The sequence below is a fragment of the Gallinula chloropus genome, assembly GCF_964237585.1.
Source record: "Gallinula chloropus genome assembly, chromosome: Z".
Lineage (NCBI taxonomy): Eukaryota > Metazoa > Chordata > Aves > Gruiformes > Rallidae > Gallinula > Gallinula chloropus.
In genome coordinates this window covers 15,434,747-15,457,821 of record NC_140089.1, presented here as the reverse complement: position 1 = coordinate 15,457,821, position 23,075 = coordinate 15,434,747, and positions in this window count along the sequence as shown.

The following is a 23,075-nucleotide window of genomic DNA, read 5'->3' as shown; positions in this document are numbered from 1 at the left end:
GGCTTACAGAGCCCTCAGAGCAGCAGTAAGGGATTATGGAGCACAGGTAGTTTTTCATCAGTCCTTCTGGTCAGAGGGAAGGGCTATGAAAGGACCAGTTGAATCTGGAGAGTCAACAAATGGTTATGACTTGTGCCATGGACAGTTTGACTACTTAGACCATGAGACATGTTTTGAGAAACCTATCTACTAAGGGCCACTGGGAAGACCACCTTCAGTCATAGGCTTGCCAAGCAGGTGAAGATGGCTTTAAACTTAAGTTGCTAGTGGAGAGGAACCACAATTCATCTCACTCCTACCAGCTTGATGCCAGTGCCAGCAATAGATGCCCAGAGCCTGGAGAAGGATCACAAGTCATCAGGAGAGCATCAGGAGTGATGTGTGGAAGCTGACTTTGCAACTCACAAAGAGTTACAAAGAAGGTGTGTGTATTCAGTGCTGGGTGCATAGGAGATCACTCCACCACAAAGATGCACACCAAACATGTCAATTGACCTTAATTATATACAATAGAATGTTACATATTAATGGCATTTTGCAATACACCTGTACATATTCATAACCTGTCCCGCTTCTATTAAAATGAGTTCCAGAGCACTGCTGTTTGGTGGTGGTCATTGAGGGTCGTGGGGTTAAAGTTGGATGGCTCCTCTTCATCACCACAAGTAACCTTCTGTTTTGTGCAGACTCAGTTACCCCTCGACTCTGATCCAAACTACAAGTTTGGTTTCAGCAGGTTTTGTATACCTTCAAGGACAAAGGGGAGCTCAAACTAGCTACAGTCAAATGCTTTGCCTGAATTTGTGACCAATTATGAGACAAACAAGGAATTCATGAACAGATAAAGAGTCCGTTAGAGTGATGGGGGGACTGGAACTCATCAAAGAAATAATTTTATTTTCACAGAGCACATAGTCCTTGAGTGTATAATTTACTCAAAATATGGTGTTAGACTCAAACTCATGTCTCAATTGATGTTTCTTCTTTATCAGTCCTGGGTTCACTTTAAATTATCTCAAGAACACTAATTGCTCAAGACTAACTAGGAGTAGTTCAAGTGAGGTGGAGTTGTTAAGTGAGGCATTGTTTATGCAAGGTCGTTTCTGACATAACCACTATGGCACTTCAAACCATCCTGTTAGTAAGCCCCCCCTCAGCAAGCAATTCATTAGCAAGTGCCCTTTAACCCTTTGTAAGCATCTCGTTAGAAAGCCATGCATCAGGAGAGCACCTTTGTGTGCTGTGTGTTGTGGTTGATACTGAGAGGAAAGGGACCTTGACAGATATAGAGTTAGGATTGTGCAAACCTCATAATGTTCAGAAGGCCAAGTGCAAGGTCCTGCATATGCGTCAGGGCAAACCCAAGCATAACTACAGGCTCAGCAGAGAATGCATTGAAAGCATGCCTGAGGAGGGAAATATATACATGCCTCATCTTTTAATGCTAGACATGGGTATTTTGATTCATTTTGGTTTGAGTTTAATTATAGTTATTGAAATGTAATAATTCTCTTGAATTTTTCTTCATTCTTGTCTCCACTTTTCTTCTTGTTTAGTTTTCTCTGTCTCTTTTATTTTGGCCTAGCAATCACAGTACATTGCTATTGCATATCAGATTAAGTTGAATTTTCTACAGTAAATCTTACGAAGTTTTGACTTTCTTAAATGTATTAGGCATGAAAGGAGAGACCTAAACAGCACCATGAAGACCAAATTCTCTTGCTTTCTTCACAGATCAAAGTCTGCCTGGAGTCTAACCTCAAACTGGCAAATTTCAAACTATAATTACAAATTGTACACACAAAAATCTCTGGTATACTGAAAGGTTATAATGTCAAAAGGAAGCTGTATGATATTAACCTGAAAATAAAGCAAACTAAACATGCAGGTAGCTGAAATCCTTGTTCCATTTAACCTTTCTACAAAATAAATCTTTAGTTTAGAAGTCTACCAGAGAAATTTCCCATATGTCAGAAACCAGAAACCTCCAACAAAATTCAAGCCTAAATTTTAGCACATAGTATAAGACTTTGGTTTTTGTTGTGTTCTCTATAGCTTAGATTCAGGAAAGTCCTCTGTTTAATTGCCTCTGTTTAATTGCCTTTGAAACAAAATTTTGGTCAAGTTCAGCATGAGTTTAGATGCTTTGCTGAATCATGAAGTGCTACAGCTGGAAAAATTACCCAAATAAAATTACTTGTCATTATGACAGGTGTAATCTGGTAAGAAAAGCTCTAATTTGTAGAAGGTAAGACTAATTCATCTAGTCATTAGGATCTGCATTGCCACTATTTTATACCTTTCCTCTGTCCTCTGAAACATTTTAAAAGAAATATAGGAATATTGCCAAGCATTTTTACATTGAAGTTTGTGGAAAATGGCATAAGGTTTAATACATTTTCAAGTTTTTTTCAGTATTTGAAAGCCAGGTTTTGGAATTAAAAGTATCTTTCAGTAAGAATGATCAAATATCCTTCTCCCTCCGATAACTTTAATAAAACAATACAGAATATTGTGGTCCTTCTTTATAAAAAAACCACCAAAAAGTAACTTTTACTAAAATGCTAAAATGTTTTGATAAATATTTTCCACCTGCCACTATTTATCACTGGTCTTACAGGGATCAATTTTTTACACAGAGGAGGTACCCTATTCTGATGTATTGAGCTGGTATTGTGGAGGTTTTTACATTGACTGTTTATAATGTGTAATAGACATGGTCTCACGTTTATAATGAATCCAAGATTAAACCTAACCTTTAATCTGTTTCCCAAAATTCAGTGTTACTGTGTAAAATATACTGAGAATGAAATGTTAACTTTGCTGGCAGTGAGAAAAAGGTCACTAAAGGAAAACTATATTAACTGAAATGTGACCTCTTTTAACATTAATACCTATGAATTCATGCTTTTTGCCCTTCCTTTCCACACACCACACCTTGTGCATGTTTCACACAGTGCTGGAAGATTCATATATAATTACAGGCAAAGTTTGGCTTTTAACCAAAGATTCAATAACAGCAGAGAAAATAATCTATGTGAAGAAAATTTTTTATCTAGTCATTCATGAAAATATTCACAAGGTGAAGATAAAATCACTGTCCTTCAGTGCAGGAAGGCAACTTCAGGCAAAAGAAAATAAAAACCAATTTAAAAATAAAGCACATGTTCCATAATCCTTTTAGGTCTTTTGTAACAGCATCCTCTGTGGGAAATTCGGCACAAATAAAATGTGATCAGGGCCACAAAGGGATAGTTACAGGCTGTTACTGCCATGTGTTCAGTGCAGCAAAGTACATTCTCAGCAAGCCAGGCCTTCTACTAGTGTAAATCAGCCAATCACCAGTGACAAATATAGCTACATAAACGCACTAATTAAAAATAAACTTAGTTTGAAAAACACTTTAGTTGACAAAAATAGCTTGAGCGGATGACAGCTGGGATACTTATCCCTGTAGATCAATAATTTGGATGCTTTCCTTCACTGAGCTGAGTGGAGTTACAGTGATTTACACCAGCTGAGCACCTCAACCTGCAGTTTTTGGTGGGAGGTCCAACTGTGCAACCCAGAAGCAAGACTTTAAGGAAAAACAAACACTTTTAAAAGTGATTTAAATATGTAGGCACTTTAAATATGTATTAAAATACCAGTTGTCTATCATGACACCACAGCTTCCAGGCCTAAAGAGGCACACAAACAAGGAAAATGTTTATACCTAAGTCCCATTGGCTCAGCATGAAACACACAGATTGCCACCCATTCAAGCTGCTAATCTTGCTTAAAATATCTTCCTGGCTAATTTTAATGTGCTATTCTGTGGTGCTTTTTGGGTAGTACTTATTCCCAAGATAAAATCCATAAATAGTTAATGTGTTCTGTGATTTCAATTAAATCCTATGTAAAAGGAGATTCAGCTTCTTTGAGATTTCTTGCCTTTACATTTGCCTAGCTACTAAAATTCCTATTTGTACATTTTAACTTTAATTGGTTGGGCCTTCTGTTCCCTATCATATTTACAAAGTAATTATTGCATACCCAGCTATGCATACATCACCACACATGTGCATGCATATGTGTGCCTTTGTGTAGCTACTTTTTCTAAGACAAGAAAATCCCCCAGAAAGAACTGAGAGCAGCTCTCAAGGTAAAAGCATATAACAGCAATCCACTGTCTTTGAACCACATCCAGCCTGTGGCTAGAAGTGCAGCAGATGTGCCCAGCAGGTTGTGATCATTAAGTTCCAGAAGCAGTGAAAATCTATTAACAGAGCAGCCAGGTACACAGAAGAAACCAGCAGCATCTTTCTGTCACGAACATCACACACTCTTACTCTCTTACTACTATGGCCTATCCAGATTACCCCGCAGGTGTCCTGGGAAATGTATTATACTTAATCACTGTAAGTCTAAGGTATTATTTTTTTAAATATTTATCTTCAAAATACATGCAGAATAAACAGTTCATACACAAAATACGTCAGTGTTTCAGTTTGCATTGTCTCTACAGGTGAACAGGAGTAGATTCACTTAATTTCTAACATGAATTTTGAAATAGAATCTGACAATTATCCTTCTGGCTTGTCATTTCTAGAAACTGCAAAATCTGAGTTACCTTAATAGTACAATACCAAGGAACTACAATCAGTTCAAGGTATTACCTATGATTTTTGTCATTCAAAACACACATATGATTGAATCACAGAATTACTTTTTCTGAAGAGCCAAAGAAAAAAAAAAAAAAGATTACTACCTGTCTTAACTTTTGTGGTGGTTTGACCCTGGCTGGAAGTCAGATGTCTACCAAAGCTGCTCTATCACTCCTTTCCAGCTGGACAGTGGAGAAAACATATATTGAGGGGATTAGGAGTCAAGATAAAGACAGGGAGAGATCATTCTGCAATCAGCGTCACGGGCAGAACTGACTCAACACAAATTAAAGGAAAGAAAACTCTCTAATGTATGTGTAAGGCTGAGCTATACACACAGGTTTCACTAGTGCCTAAACAGAGCAGGCGGCCTACGGGGAGTTGTAATACACAACTCAGTCTTGGGCTGCTTTCAAGCTCTTTGTCTGCGGAGACACCTCATGGGGAGCTGTGTAGTTGGCTCCGACTTGAGTTGTGTTGTAAACCGACTGAAGCGGGCACTTCACAAAACCTGAAAAACTTGTATGGAGCCTTGCTAAGCCTTGGCTTCCTTCCACAAACATATGTCCTGAGTCCCAATCAAACCACTACTCAAACTGTTTGACAAGCCCTAAGGGTCCGCATTTGGTTTCGATGGGCCAAGACAATGGGAATATGCACGAGATAGGGCCGGAGGTGTCAGGCCCAGCCCTGCATCCTGTCACACACATCAGCAAAATGAACCAAATAAAAGCCCTGGCATTCGAGCAAGTATTGGGAGCCGTTCCTCCAACCTTAGGAGGAGACCCTTCCCCCTTAGCCGGGCGGCTGGCTGTGGGGGGACACCCGCTCCACCCTGGATTTCTCCACGGGCTGCAGGTGCCTCTTTCTCTCCGGCATCTGGGGTACCTCCTGGGGCACCACCTTCATTGATCTTGGTGTCTGCACAGTTTCTTGCATGTTCTCACTCCCTTCTCTGGGGACAAAGGTGTCCACTTGCAGGTTTTTTTCTCCTAAATGTGATTCCCAGAGGTGCTGTGACCAACAGTGAAGGGCTCAGCCTTGGTCAGCAATGAATCTGGCCTTGAGGAGACAGGTGTTTGCTCTGTCAGGCCTGCAGAGAGCTTATGGCTGCTTCTTGCAGGAGTCACCCCTGCAGCCCCCCTGCTCCACCAGAACCCAGCTACACAAAACTACACCACCTTTCCATTCCCTTTTCAAAGTGACAAGAGAAAAGGGATTGTGTATCACAAGAACAGATGTGTGTAGCACTGGAGCAGGCATATGAATAGAATTTGAAAATTTTATTTGGAAAATTCAAACAGTTTCTCTGTAAACTGATAGAATGACCAAATGCCTTGCTCAAAGAGAAAGACAGTCATACAGCATGTACTCAGTGTGGGTACTTAATGCACAAATAATGTGTCTTCAGTTATCTTCTAAACATGTACAGTGCTTTTCACACTGCAGAGCCAGGCTGAATCAATAGTGTGCTACAGTACCTGTGCTGCTAATAGAGATTATCCTTTCTACTAAGTCTTGTCATTCTCCCTAAGATATTTTGAAAGGCTGTAGTGAACAGTAGGAGCTGAATTACAGAAAAAAAAAAGAAATAAAAAAAAAAGAAAGAAAATCAGCCTAGCTCAAAGCTAATAGGACGCAGAAGATTATTATCCTGAGATGTAACCTCATCTTTGTACACCTGCAAGATCTGAAAAATTTCAGTGAAGTCAAACTATCTGTATTTTATTTAATTTTTTTAGTTGCCCTTTATAATGAACTTTTAATGTTTCATTTATCTCTGGTTTAACTATGTACATGTACATAGTTAATTATGCAAATTACTGTGTAGAAGGTGTGTGGAGAAACTTACCGTGGAATTCAAGTTTTTTGAGGAAAAAAATGGGGAATTGTCATTATGCTTAAGCAAATTTATCCAAATGAATGCAGTGCTTCAATAACGTTTCAATAGTGTATAAATTAAACCATGAAAGCATTTAGTCACACAATTTTTAAAATGCTTCAATGTGATTCCATTAAACGAAGAAGGACCCTTAGAAGGTTCATATTATCTCTCGTAGGCCATACTGAGAGCCACGACTACACAATTGTTTTTACAACTCACAGACACATAAAAATACAAAAAAAATATTCTTTATGTTGATTAGAATGTCTTAAAAGTTAAAAATGGCATAGATGTTCGTTGCCTGAAACAGAGAAATTACCTGTAATGTAAATCTCAGTTTTGCTTTTCCTCTCAGTTGAGGCAGAGGTTCAAATACTGGCCTGATCATATCCTAAGAAGCAGTAGTAGTAATTGTTTACATTTTGCTGCAGCAGCAAAAGAAGAACTGGTTTTATTAATTACTTGCAGAAAAGCTTCTGTGTGGGCTCTTTTGTCTTTCTTTATAGCCATCTAGTTTAAGATGAAATTAAAAAAACCCACAAAAACCTGTAGAAAATTATTGCAAACCAAAAACATTTCACACAGGGCAAGTAATCAAAAATGCAAAAATACAGTTGTGGAAATTAAAGAGAAATTTCTTGAAGGAGCTAACCTAACATAAGACATATTACAGCAGGCCAAATAGGACCAGAATTTTTAAAGAGGACATTCTCTAGTACATCTTACTGTAAAGACTGTGCACAACTTTGAATCAAGTTAATATCTATAATAGAAACACTTAAAAAAGCTACTCCATCAAATAGATTTGTAGGTTCAGCCACAAAAGGAAACTGTTCATTTATTACTGACCTGTAGAGTCATAATGTGTGATCAAATATGGATGACAAGACACCAGCCTTGGTTATGCATTGGTAATAGTCTCTGACATCATCACTCACTCATCCCAAGGCATAAATAAGCCAAAAATGAATGCATAGTAAAAAATGTGGTCTGATTATCTTTTAAAATTGGCGTATGGCATTCACATTTAGAAATACAATTGTAGAGAGAAACGTGGGACCAAACACATGTAAGTCTCTAAAGCATTACTGTCATTTATGGTGATATAATTGTTGAAATACGTCAAAAATCAAGGTACAAGTCTTCACATTTGAAGGCAGATACTAAGGTTACAAGAGAAATTTCTTGTCTACTGAGTAGTGAAGGAATTGACCTGTATTCATTACAAACAGAGATGCAAAATTGTAAAGTAGAGGTCTCACAACATATGCAAAGCATTACAATTCTATCATAACATTTACAACAGTAATATAAATCATATTGTCCACATCTGCTTTATGAGTTTCAGAACCTATTTCATTTGATTGCTTAGCTATTACTTACATCATCTGTCATAGCAGGAATGGTTAAGAACTCCATCAACTCTCGAGGCACTGTCTGAATTGCAGCCCTACAATCAGAAAGTTTGAGTTGGACTAAAAAAATCCCATAAATGTATTTTTCATAGAATCACAGAATCACAGACTGGTTTGTGTTGAAGGGACCTTAAAGACTGCCAGGGGAAGGAGCAGGTCTGCCAGCAACCTGGTGGAAGGGATTGACCTTGACAACATTCCTGCACTTCCTTGAGACGGAGAAATCACAAGTTCATGGTGGTCGTGGTGACAGGGTGTGCAGACTGCCCAGAGCTAAGTAGAAGGCAGGAAAATGGGAAAGGTGAAAAAGAACCCTTCATCCTATAGGGCGCTTCAACTTGTGCCAGTGCCTCACCACTCTCAAAGTAAGAATGTTTTCCTAATATTTAAATCTGACTCTATCGTCCTCAGCTTAAGGCCATTATTATTTGTTGTATCACTCTTAAATGTCCATTTCAAACATTCTCTCCCCATATTTCTTGTAGACTTTCTTGAAGTACTAGAAGACTACTGCAATAAGGTCTCACTAGAGCCCTCTTTTTTCCAGGCAGAACAAACACAACTCTAAGCCTGTCTTCATAGCTGAGGTCCTCCAGCTGACTGATCACCTTTGTGGCCCCTCACACAAACAGCACCATGTCTTCCTCATTTTGGAGGCCCTTGAACTATACACAGTACTCCAGAAGGAGTCTAATGAGCAGAATAAAGCAGGGAGCATCACCTCCAAGGACCTGCTGGTCACACTTCTTTTGTTGAAGCCCAAGATATGATCAGCTCATATTGTCAGAACTAATTCAAACTTAGAACTACCAAACTACCAATACACCAAAGTCCTTCTCCTTGGGAATGCTCTCTATCCAGTCTCTGTCCAGTCTGTAGTTATGCTTGGGACTGCAATTGGCTTTCATGAATTTCATGAGGTTTGCACAATATCATGTCTACACCCTTCCCTCTCAGTATCAACCACAACACACAGCCTGGTGTCATCAGCAGACTCGCTGAGGGTGCACTCAATCCCACTGTCCATGTTGCTGACAAAGATGGTTAACAGCACTGGTCCCAGTACCAATCCCTAAGGAATGACACTTGTCACTGATCTCCACTTGGACAATGAGCTGTTGATTCTTTGAGTGTGACCAGCCAGCCAGTTCTGTATCCACTGAGCAGTCCATCCATCAAATAATCCATGCCTTTCCAGTTTAGAGACAATGATGTAATGCAAGAGAGTGTCAAATGCTTTGCACGAGCCCAGGTATCTTACGTCAGTCGCTCCTCCCTTATCCACGCATGCTGTAACCCCAACACAGAGAGTCAACAAATTTGTCAGTTTCCCAATGGATTCCACACTGTAGTACCATAAACATCCAAAAATCTGCCTTTCTGGAGTCCTTATTCTACCTTTTACTCATCTTGTACTCCTCAAAGAGAGAATTGTCCCAGGGCTTGATCACTGCAGCCCAGACTACCTCTAATAAGCTCTCTAAATTCTTCTGAATTACAGAGCGACATGTCCAGTAATGATGCATCTCTGGTCAGACTCTCCATCACCTGTACTGGCCAGTTGTCCTCAGTGCACTCCAGTAGTGTCCTGGACTGTTTGTAGGTCACTGTGTACTTTTCCAGCAGATGACTGGGTGGCTGAGGTCCCCTCTCAGGATGTGTGCCTGCAATCATGATGCTTCATGCAGTTGAAGAAATAACTCTTCATCAGCCTCCTTTTCTTGATCAGGTGGCCTGTAGTAGACACCAACAATAGAGTTTCCTTTGTTGGTTTGGCCTCTAATTTTCACCCACAAGGTCTCGGCATGTACATTGCTGCTCTTCAAAGAACTTCAAAGAGAATAACCAATTTACTTTTAAAAATTAATAGTCAAAACATCTAATATCCTGTTTTCACACCTGTAAGCGACTGAGACTCCATTGGTTTCATCTTACTATTAGAATAAAATACTTTTCAAATGCAGAACTATTATTCTCTGCTATTTAGCATTCTCACCTTTTTTGTTCTATCCATGTTTGGGAATATAGATCCAGAAAGTAAGGAACTGCGTGCTCATGAAACTTTTTGAGTGAAAACATACTGGCAAGAAGAGTTTCTCTGCTTTGTATGTCCAGACTGATACAGTAACTTTAGTGGTCTGCCAACATGTTTTCTATTCACAACAGAATGCAAATCAAAGAACAGGGTGTTTCTCTGAACTCATAAGAATGACATAACTCTTTCATAATAATGTTTCAGTATGTTTTGTAGCTCTTGCATTAGGATTTTTCGTATCCCTTAATTATGTTGGAAAGGCCACAGTTTTGTGTTTGGGTTTGGGTTTTTTTGTTTTGGGGTTTTTTGGGGGGGATTTGTTTTAGTTTTATTTGTTTCTTTTTCTTCAAGAAGATTAAAAAATAAGTACAACAATTGTACACATCTGCTTGAAAGAACTAATTTTGACAACTATAAACACACTTTCTAATGAATTTTAGACATTTAAAAATTAAATTGTAATAAGAAGATTTGGAACAGCATAAAAGATACATGGAGTGCCTTGAAGGTCATTTACAGTTCTGAAATGTCAAGAAGTGTACAGCCACAGGCAGCAGGACAAAATCATCTCCTGTGATGAAAATATTAATTTCTAATGTGTTTTATCACTAACAAAACTATGCCACATCCCATTACAGTATGTGATCTGTGTTACAGAGGAAACTTCATGCTGCAGTAATATGAAGTATGACTTCAGAATGGGGGAAGGATGTTTCTCCCTCTCTTTAAGTCTCGAAGACCATGGTGGTGTTAAGGCATCTAGAAGAGCTATCTACATTATGACTCTTAGGTAATAACCACTATTCTTGTTATTTGGTTTATTGTGTGTACCTGCATGTTTTTATACTGAATCCCAATGGTTTAGCATATATATACAGTATTTCTCATGTCATGTGCTGATACAACTCTATGGTATAGCTGCAGCAAGCTCTGTCTGGAGTCAAGCAAAAGGCCTGCCTAATGTAACAGAGCATTAAATACCATTCTTGTACTCTATTCCTTAGCACATAAAATTTTTGTCTGTTGCTCTTCCTCCTTACGATGGTACCAGTTAAATTCTTAAATCCGGATTATACTAAACTCCTCATGAACTGAAATATTAGCAGAACTAAAGAGTGACTTAATAAACTTGACTCTTACTTAAGATGTGAGCCCCAGTGGAATTCGCAGGCCTACTAGAATTATGTAGTTTATATTTGTGTATGATTATACGGTTTCAAAAGATTTTTCTCAGAAGAAAATGTTTTTTCTGTTTAACTTTATTTTTTTTTAAAGCAGAATCATTAAGGGAAGGGAGTTTACACTAGTGGTTACAGTTAATTATAAAGACGCATTTTTAGCAAAAAAATCTTTAAAGAAATTCTAAATAACAGTTTGCATCTTCCAAAAAATTGATGATCTACTTGAAGGAAAACTAAAAATGTTAATTAAAACCTTTTTTTCAAGAAATACGACATCTTTGCTTAGATGTGTTCAGAATGTATTTAATGATTTATTTTTTTTCCTCTGCCTGGTACTTTCAATACCAAAAAATCAGACATTCAGTAGTGTGATCACTTTGCTGAATATATGTATTAATTCCCCCTAAGAACAATAAATTTAGGATTATAAGTCATTAAATTGAAAATTTCACTTCAGACTGCTAATTCTGACTTGTTGATAGCAGATAAAGTGAATTGTCAATTAATACTTCAATGTGTTTCAAACCCATCTGCTTTAAACTACTTGAAAATGAACAGAAAAGAGTAAATAAGAGAGAAAGAAGGAAAGAAAGTGAGGAGAGAGGGAGAGATAAGCACATGAATTGTGATCCTTTCCATAAGAAGAAATAGACAAATGTTTTGATTAAAGGTACATAATTAAGTGTGTACGAAGATAAGCTCTCATTTAATAAAGATTTTTAGCCATTTAAGTGAATAGTTCTGAGTTAACATGTATACCCTGGTCATGTTAAGTTTCAGAATCCACAGCAGAGCTCCCTAATTAAAACAAAATATGGTCACATAATAATAATAACAACTTTACAATTCAAATAAATTTTATCATACTTTCACCCTCTCTCAAATACCACATGCACTGCTAGAAGGTGTCAGTCAAAGTCCCTTTTCTGTTTTCATCTTTGTGTTTACAGGAGCGATCAGTAAACCAAACAGGGTTTGGTGGGATAAATATACATACATATACACATCTTACTACACATACATATAAACTAATTGTGGTATGGAAATCCTTGGAAACTGAAAGCAAGTTTCACAAAGCCAACAAGATGCCTAAGCTTTCTTGGATTCAACATATCAAGGACTGTTACACCAAAACTCTCTTCCCTTGCATGCATCTACTTGTATTCCACCTAACTTTAACCGAGCTACCAAAAAGAAACAGAAGAAAAGAAGGTGGGGATGAAATATAAACACATAGTGAGATCATACCATAAATGTACATAGTTAAATGAGAAAATAAGGAAAAATCCTCTGGTTTGTCTCCCCATATTAACTGTTTTTCAAATGTAGCAGAAGACATAACCTTTAAAAGTTTGGGAGAAACTCATAGTGAAACTAAAAGAAATTAAAGGACATATTGAACCACCAGATCTTTGGACAACCTTTCATCACTGTTGGAGATGACTCATCCTAAATGACTCTTCCAAAACCTCATACTAAGTTAAGTCTTGCACAGAGCAGAAACTTGGCTTTTACTCTATTGCTCTCATTAAAGAAACACCCCAACATACCCTTTCACTTGAGGTGTAGTTACAACTGATTGAATCACAGTTGAAGAGGAAGCGCACATAGATCAACAGCCTTTTAGTCTTACATCTTTTGTGCAGAAGTGGATGATCTCTAACATTTTGAAACAATGGAGTCTTAGCTACATGAGTCCTGGGTGGCTTCATAAAAATTTGGATAAGTTAGTTAAATATGAAGATCAATTCCTGCATAATGCATTATAGCCAGAAACAGGTATCACAGAAACACAGCACCCTATGGAGGTACTCAATGACTTCCCATTCTTACAACTGCTTTATACATGTCCATATGTGACTATCAAGATTATGGAAGAGAGGAACAACACTGAGGGCTGGGTTTGATGAATCAGCCTTGGGCTGAGCGCCTCCCTTGAAGACTGATTCCTGCAGGTGCGGACACGTATATTGTTCTATCCCTTTAATTTACAAAGACCCAGCCCAACACAACAGTTGGCTGTATGTATTTTTTGGTCTTGCTTCTCCATCTTTGTAAAGTATTAAATCATAGGAAGCAAATGCTGTACTCCCTGTTACCTGAAGGCAGACACTGAACATTTCCCTTTTGTACCTGCAAGAGTAGAAGAAAAATGCCTTGCAGCTGCACCACCTGTATTCACCTCTACAAGACAAGGGGCAACTTACCAAGTGCTGAAGTAGCTGAAATTATTATTATATGGATTTAAGCCTGCACAGGTACACTAAGTCAAATTCTGCTGTGTACTAAAGCACACTCAATGCTTCTTTCAGTTACACAAACTTAGATAATTTTCATGACACTTTAGGCCACTAACTGCTATCAAAGCAATTAGTTTCCTCCCCTGCAAGGAGAGGGACTGAAACAGAAAAATGCAAAACCACTTTATTTGAGTTAAGAAATAAGTATGCCCCAGTATTAGAATTCCTTTTTGGGAATTTAGCAATACTGCCCATGTTTTGGATAACATCTTTCAAGCTACATTCCAAAATAACAACCATGTGTATTGCACGTTATACACAGGCAAAGCTTGGATTTGCATTTGCCAGCACTAAAAAGCGTGTCCATCTGCATGCACGTATCAGAATATCATTCATTGCATATTAAACCTGTAGAGTAGGAGGGAGAGTTGAGTCTGATGACAAGCTCTAAGCTGTTTCCTTGATTTCTAGGGTTCCATTTCTGTCAAAAGGGAGAAGCTCAGTTTCAAGAATATAGCCTCTATTTTGCTCAGCACAGCACTCTGAAATTTCACATGGTGGAAAGCACTTCTTGCCACATATAAGCTGTCTTGGTGTTTCAGAACATATGGTGTGTAAGATCACACTGTTCTACGTCTCCTACCATGGGTAAGAGCAGCAGGGCGGGTGGAGGAGAGGAAGACAGGATTAATTCCAGATTTGCAAGTGCTTCTATTTGGATAAGATTCCCTTACTTTAGTGAAAATGCTACTAATAGGAAAATTAACCCACTGTGGCAAACAGTGGAAGAACTAAGCTTTAGAAGGGTGCTGTTCTTAGGTAGGATAGCTGTCTCAGCTTTAGGAAGCCACCATGGTACTGGTGTGCTGATGCATGGTACCATTATTAAAAGATGAGCAAGGGGGATACCATGAGATGCTAAAGCCTCATGTTACATTTCCATGAATATATGGGACATTTGCAAATTCCCCATTTTTCCAAAGTGCAAATACATTTAAAGGTGTTGTTATTTCTGTCTTCAAAATAGTGTGACTGTATATTTGCACATACCTTCACTGTACATGGTCATCCATAAGGTATACAACAGTGTATTGCTTATGCAGGCAAAGTGGTTTATCAGCAGATTCTTCTGCCTCTATTTTGTATTTCTGCGTGCTTATCATAGGGAAATGGAGAAAGAACAACAGAAAGCCTGGCTTCTAAAAATCCAGTCCCAACTACCACACTTTTTTGGACTGCCTAAACAATATAGTATGTGCATTATTTATAGTTTAAAAAAATACCCCTTTTGCACTCTTACTTACTTTTTAAGGTATTCTAAGTGCTTACAAATAAACTCCTACAGAACTTTCTCTGTTTTATCAAACCACTCAGAAGTTAAATGTGAGGAAGCAGTGTATTTATGATCTACAGTTTATTTTTTTTTATTTTATTTAGAAAATAGAGCATGCGATACTGTACAATTTAGCTTTTCTTTATACAAATTTTTACAGAAACAAAAAAACATCATGCCAGTACTAATAAGAAAAATGATTATATTGGAAAGTGGGAAAATACAGGTATTCTGAAGAGTTGAAAGAAGAGATAATAAGGTAGGAAGACACACTAAAAATCTCATCTATAATGCAGGTACTATTAAAAAGATTTTCAAAAAAGCTCTGCAGATCACATTTGAGGGACAGAGATAAGTATGTTTTAAATGATATAGGAGGATAGATGAAAGGAGGCAGAAAGACAGTGAAGAAAAGAAAAATTTTGCTAGAACATTGTTTTGGTTTGGAAAAAAAATTCAGTGGGATTTTTAATTTAGAGGGATAAATTGATATTGAAATATTGAATAAAAATTGTTCTGGGGTCCTTTTTCCAGCAAGAGGTTGGTGGTTTAGATTAGCAAACATTGCATGCTTATCTTTAAGTTACTTTAACTTCATGATTAGTCAATTAAGAGTAGTGTTTCTAGTATAAGTAAATACTTTTAAAATGTAATTTTCACTTTTATTGTCTTTATTTTTCAGATTAATTCTACAGCAGGAAAATACAATTCAGGCCAGTAGGGAAGTCTCGAGTTTGACCTCTGCCCAGAGCAGACTCAGTTAGAGTCAGACCAAGGGTCAGGGCTTTATCCTATGGGAGCTGGAGATCCTCCAGCTGATGACACCAAACTGAGTGGTGAGATTAGCATGCCAGAAGGATAGGATGCCATCCAGAGGGACCTGGACAGGCTGGACAAGTGGGTCCATGTGAACCTCATTAGGTCCAACAAGGACAAGTGCAAGGTCCTGCACCTGGGTTGGGGTAATCCTCATCAATACAGGCTGGGAGATGATGTGGTAGACAATAGCCCAACAGAGAAGGACTTGGGGTGCTGATGGATGAGAAGCTTGACTTGAGCCAACAATGCACAATTGCAGTCCAGAAGGCCAACTGTACCCTGGGCTGCATCAAAAGGAGTGTGTCCAGCAAGTCAAGGGAGGGGATTCTACCACTCTACTCTGCTCTTGGAAAACCCCATCTGGAGTACTGTGTTCAGTTCTGGAATCCCCAGCATAAGAAGGACATGGTACCGTTGGTATGGGTCCAGAGGAGGACTACAAAGATGATTAGAGGGTGGCTGGAGCACCTCTGCTATGAAGACAGGCTGAGAGAGTTGGGGTTGTTAAGCCTGAAAAGAGAAGGCTCCAGGGAGATCTTACAGTGGCCTTTTAATACCTGAAGAGGGCATTCAAGAAAGATGGGGAGAGTAGAAGGGCATGCAGTGCCAGGATGAGAGGGAATGGTTTTAAATTGGAAGGGAGTAGATTAAGATTGGATACTGGGAAGAAGAAATTCTTCACTCTGAGGGTGGTGAGGCATTGGAACAGGTTGTCCATGTAAGTGGTGGCTGTCCCGTCCATGGAAGTGTTCAAGGGCATGTTGAATGGGGCCTTGAGTAGCCTGGTCTAGTGAGAGGTGTTCTGACATACAGCAGGGGGTTTGGAACTTGATGATTTTTAAGGTCCCTTCCAGCCCAAACCATTCCATGACTCTATGATTCTATGATTCTACAAATCGTTTGCCATGTTCTTCAATTCTAAATTCATCCCTTGTATGTTCTTTTTGTTTCCAGCCCCTATATGCTGCCTTTTTCTTTTTGCTGTGTCATGAGGTGGGAGAAGACCTCTGATTTTCTGTGTAAGAATTCATTCTTTGCACGGACTTCTCTACCTTCAAAGATTCTTTCTTGGTATTAAGCTGCTTTGTGGGTGCAGTTCCCTTGTTCTCATTTATGATCTTGGGCTGTACTGCTTTTTAATTTATTCTGTCAGTATAGGAGCCAAATACACGGAGTATAAGGATTTGTGTTTATTGGATTTGTTCTACTTTGGAGATGTTATGGTTAGGTTTGGTGGCTCCAAAGAATAAACTACTAAGACCTCTTCATTTTTTGTGCTTTGAGAGATCAAATAGATTGCTGCACTGTTATTGCAGAGTGGTAGAGTTTGTTAGTAGTTCTTATTGTTGCAAAACCCCCTTCAGAGATAGAAATCAGTTCTGTACATATTGAATGTGCACACACAATCAATTGACTGAGGATAGCATCTTTTCCTATTCCAGAAGATTTTTGTTTGTTTGTTTGTTTTTCATTACTGCTACTTCTTCTTATGATAATTACTCCCTGAATGATAGGTATAAGCCATGGGGAAAAAAAGAAAATAAGCAGCCATGTAAAGGCATTTTTTCCATTTCTTCCCCTTTTGCTCATTCATGTTGCTGAAGATAAACTTGATCTTACTGCAGAACAAGAACATTAATAAAAAGGCCCTGATCAGGGATCAGGCTGGAGAAGCACCTTTAGATAGGAACTATTAGTAAAATAGTGAAAAGAGAAGAGGGCCTCCAAAAATAATAGGCTGTTCCAGATCGTTAAGTGGCAGCTCCAAGTTTTTGCTATTTTGCTGAAACTACAGGGAATAATGGAGTTTGGGATTTCATTAGTTTTGTTTAGGGAATAAAATCAAAGGATAAGAAAGAAGGATACAAAAAAAAGAAGACAAAATTATATATAGTTTTTAAAGTATATTGTTTCTTATGCAAGTCTCTTCTACTGTTTTTCATTCTTAGGATAAATAATAATAAATATATTAAATCAAAATACTTTGCATTTACAGAGAATGCCTTTAATCTAACCACTCTGCCTTCCCCCCATGCCTTGTTCTTTTTTTCTGATCTCTTTACCTGCCAAATATATCACACAAAAAGACACTATCAATGTGTCAAGGCCATACTTGAAAAGGAAATATTCATCTGCAGAGGTTGTGGTCTCTATTCTTTTTTTGAATCACTGCTGTCTAATAGTGTACATCAAACTTCCATGGCTTGTTAAATCCCACAGGATACCACATCAACCCTCACACTGAACAAAAAGTACTGTGTGTTTTATTTTGTTTCCATAGCTGACAGCTGGAACTGCTTTAAATGCTCAAAGTGATTATTAAATAATTGGAGATTAATATGGGATAAGTGTGGCTGTCAGTGAAGGATATTTTCTCTCCCTTTTTTTTCACACAAATCCTGTGAATCACAACAGAGTTGCTAATCAGTTTCAGTCCATGATTTTAGAGTTGCTTCTGAAGTCTTCTGACAATAGCATATATACCTGTGCAACAGAATGTTGGTCAAGGAGGAGACATTCCAGCTCCTCAGTTACAGGTGTCCCTCTCTTACCTCTTGTAGCCATCCTGAAATGATAACCACGCGTGCTGCTAGTGGACCAGTGTAATTGTTTCATATTTTTACTTGTAAATATTAAGAGTGAGTGAAACTATGAGCTAAACTCATCAAACGATTTAGATGTTTTAACTCAAACTAAGAGTACAAACCTGATGTGGGTTTGGTAATCTGTCAATTTATGGGCACACTGGTTGGAGTTTGGTGGAGAACTAGAAAGTGATGGTGCTTCCGGTTCTGTACAGATTGCTGCGCCACAACTGTCCTCTTTTGTAGCAAAGAGACAAAATATTTCTCTTGACTTTTCATTAGAAATTTTTAGATGTCTAACAAAATACAACTCATCAATGTTTTGCACTTTCACATTTCTTTTTTTCTATCATTTATGGCAGGCTACTACCTCCTTCATCTGTTCTTCCACCTGTTTGACCTCTAGCTTGTAACAGCCTGCTGAGAGAATGTTGGTAAATCAGTATTTGTAAAGGAACAATGCATAGTGCTCATAGGTAAAAAGTAAAAAGGGGGCATTTGGGTAATTAAATATATTAACCAGGCTGAGATCAATGGTTCCTGATACCCACTGCATCTGAAATTTGGTGGTATATTAATAAAAATACTAATACAACCTACTCTGTACCTAAGTGACTTCTAAGCACATTGACTTTTTTCTTTCTATTTGTTGAGTATTTTAAGTCATGAATTCTTTCTGAGAAGTGGTTACCATGTTCAACACAACACAATAGGGCCAACTTGGAATTATGCAAATATATGTATGTATGTATCTATATAAATATAAAGATATACATATGCAATAGGAATAATCTATCTGAACTGTTAAATTCATATAAAATTCTCTAGATTTTCATGGAAATAGCAACTCCAAATTTTATAAATAGTGTTTCACTACAGCACTGCATGTCCTGAAGTATGTCCACATTGCTTGATAGTAGTATAGAAGAGAGATGATGGCTATCTTCTTGTCCACCCTCATAATTTTGTGCTGGTTCTTCCAAGCAGCTATGTCCTTCATGAGGTTGTGGTTCAGGGTCAGGTCCAGGCCAGGGGAACTAGTGTCAGACCCAGATCCTAAACAAATTTAGTGAAAGGAAAAAGAGTTTTATAATTACATTTGCCTTTGCCTTTCTACACCATCTTGGTTCTAGGATGTCTGTGATATCCTCATCTTTTCCTGAAAAAAGGTACATCAAACATTTGCTTACTACATAGTATATTTTTCAGTCATATGTTTTCTCTTAAATGGAATTCAAATCATCTATCAAAAAAAAATCTAATACCTGAGGCCCAGCAGTGATTTGGCATTCTTTCCTTTTTCTGTGATACAGGATCTATGTTTTGTGTATATTGGCCTTTTTTTTTCTTCTTTTCTTATCTGCATCATCTTTGACTCTCTAGCTGAAGTCATTCCTATTAAATGGTGATGAAGCTTGAGTGCATAGTGTTTATCCATCTAGGGATGTATCACTTCTCACCATGGTTGCACTTAGTATTAGCTGATCAATTGAGACATCAAAGCATTTGCGCCCTTTTTGCAAGTGAGATACCATGTAGTGTCATTTGTATTCACCTCGGGCAGACGCTGAGCCTCTGTTCATTTCATCAAAGAACTATTTATGAGGCTGTAAAAAAGATGAGTTTCTCCGAATAGTCTCCAAATTAAACTTTTAAAAGTTTAATGTTGGCACACAAGAATAATTACAGTTATAAACCATTAAACATTTAGAGGAAATTTATAGTATTGGAGGAGGAAATTTACAGCTGTGGTCAAATGTAATAAATTTCCTCTGAAAAGCATTTCCACAGAAACATTTCTTTCTGAGAATTAAAAAATGTAAGTCTTTATTATGCCAAAATGCACAGGTGATGACTTTAGCCACTATTTAGAAAGGAAGATTCATATTTTTATAAGATACTGTTAATTAACCCTGCAGAAGACTATACATATATTTGCTACATTATGTTTGGGGTTTTTTACATCAGCAAGTATGGGGCTCTGAGTTCACTTGTTATGTCAGGCTGCATGCACCATGTGATCCTAGAAAGCAGTGCAATAGCTTGCAGTTTTCTTCAAAGAATCACAATGTTGTAATTATTGCATGCCTGCAGGGCAGTTAGTGTCTATGAACCTCAGTCTGTCCGTTAGCCAGTCTCTATTTTTCTCTGCTACAATGTCTGTTATTTACCATTATACAAAATAATCTCACTTTGATCCTCCAAATCTTTCTGCTCGTATAGCAAAACTCATGGGATCTGTCTCTGCTCAGCCTTCATGCTACCTAATAAACGTCTTTTCTAGAAATATCCTCAAATTAAGTTAGTTTATTTGAGGAAAAATTGAGAGTCTATGGAACTAAAAAATTTGCATTAATTTATTTGGACTTTGATGCATGCTAATTTTCACTTTAATTATTTCATGCAACACCTAGCTATCTTGGAAATGTTTGGATTTTGTCTTTTCAAACAAAATAGGAATGAAACTTTTCACTTTTCAATACTTTACACATAAACTGGAATGTTTCAGGTTTCTTTAGCTTCCTTTCAATTACACTGAGTTGTTATAAATCAGCATGCATAGCAATCATACATTCCTGTTTACAATTATTTAGTATACAGGATACAGCAAAGCATACTACTGAATAGAATTAATCAGAAATATTTAACTGAGGCTGTAAATTAGACTGTAGTGTTCACGATTGTAGGTTTACACAGTACAATAGGACATGGACATGACCTTCAGATATTACAGTATAAACAACAAAGTGATGGTATTTTACAGTAAATAGTCACAGAAATATAAATAGTTATTTAATTTAGTGTGAAAACTTAGTGTCAAACACTGTTGAATGCTTACATTGTGAACAGGCAACACCATCCCTTTTAAAATCCTCAAATTTACTGAGTGGAGTGCTGCCTTTTGCACTTCTCTCTTACTGGAGTGCCTGGGAGTATTAAAATGTTGTTGATAAAAGCTTCTGTTTTGTACAGTAGTTGGTGGTTTCTGAATGTGTGAGTGAGAAATAAGGAAATACATTAGAATGGATATTCAGACTCTTAGTTGTCTTCCCTAGTTTCAGAATTTTTTTATTTTATCTTTCCCAAGAGAACTAATCTCTTTTCCACATCATGCCAGCTAAGACACTTCTGATATCACAGGTCTTGGCCCAAGGTCTCAAAAGAACTTAAACACAGATAACAAAATGTTTTCCTGTAAACTCCAGGACACTGTGGCAGCTGGCAGCCAAATTGAGTGAATGAAAAGACCTACAACGGTCTGCAGATATCAGACCACAATTCACAGGTGAGCGTAGGATCAAACAGACCTTAGTATCTTCTCTTTTCTTTTTTTTACTTTTGCCCTGCTTGTCCTTATCATTTTCATGCATTTCATATCCCTGCAAATTTGTATGACTGTTTCTTAATTAAAATTAAAATGTCCTCATTAAAATTAAAGTTAATAATTAAAATTAATCCCTTCAATTAAAACAATTAATATTGAAAACATGATTTAACAGTGAAAAATGGTGTGATTCTGCCTGAGGAATGATATAGTAGAAGGTGTCACACTATTTATTCATCTCCCTCTGCTGACAGAGCAAATGAATCAGAAATTGCTGCCTGGCAGCATTTGTAAGTGTCCAGATTGATCAAAAGGTCTGGACAGGTGAAATCAAGTCATTCTAGCAACCTATTAATAGTTATTGACTCTAGCCAGGACTGCAGGCTTCCTTTGTACTAGATGTACATAATTCTGGCTATACTTTACACACAGTTCAAACCATATAAACCAGACAAAAATTGTTCAGACATTGATATTTTATACATACAATAGGAATTTGTATGTTATTATCTTTCTTTCTCCCACCCAGAGAAGCAAGAATTAAGTAACAGTGATTGCTTCTATGGAACATCAGTAAGGTTCAATTGTATGCTTTCAGACCTAAAGGCACACCACTGATGTACCATCCATAGAGGATGGAAAGAAGAAAAAACCAACCAAACGAAAACCACCCCCAAGAAAGAGAGGAAAAGGACCAGTGGAAAACACTAGGGAAAGAACTTCAACAACAGTTTGGGCTTAGGTTATGCGAAAAAGGGGAGAAGCTGACTGAAAAAGAGAATGCAATTGGTTTTAACACTTCTAATGGTTACTTCTGTAAAGTCTGTATGCACAGGATTTGTTCAGTGATGCAATCAGCTAAAGGAAATATGGTGGCGGATGGCGTATGATTGCGATTTCTGTGTAGCAAAGCCACTGGAGGGCTAAAATGCTTTCAGGGGTGCCACAGCTGCAACTGATGCCCTGATCTCTGGCAATGATGACAGCAACTTGCAAATATATACTGATGAGTATATTACTAATACACAGCTTTGAAATCAAGAAGTAGGGCAGGCATTTCTCTGTAGCTTGTGAATGTCCGGTCTTAGAACTGTGCCTGTTCCAATGTGTGAGGGCAGCATGATGAAGAATAACATGAATGCCTCTTCCTCCTTCCTTCAATGAACATCAAACTGTGCAAGAGTGAAAACTGAAGTTTCAGTTTCTGTTTACAGTAAACATGTGAAACTGCTGACTGATTGATCTAAGCTAAAGTATGTAAGTATGTAAGTATGGCTCTTACCTTTAGGTAACAGAAAAGCTCCCAGGAAATCTATGTCTGATAAAGATGGGTCCTTTACTTTCATTGCTTTGGAACATAATCACAGCAAAGTGTAATAAAAATAATTTCTTTCTTCTTGCTTATTTATCCTAATGATGATTATAGAATTTACCATATGAGAAGAAATGTGTTCTTTGTTAATTTATTTCTGCATAACCATAGTTCATCCTTCTCTTAAAAAAAAAAAAAAGATCATGTATGGTGAAAGCCCCATGATGTATATCAGCTTCTCTAATAATCGGGCAGGGGTGTGTATGTGGGGAATATAGGTCTAATTGAAGTACTTTTTA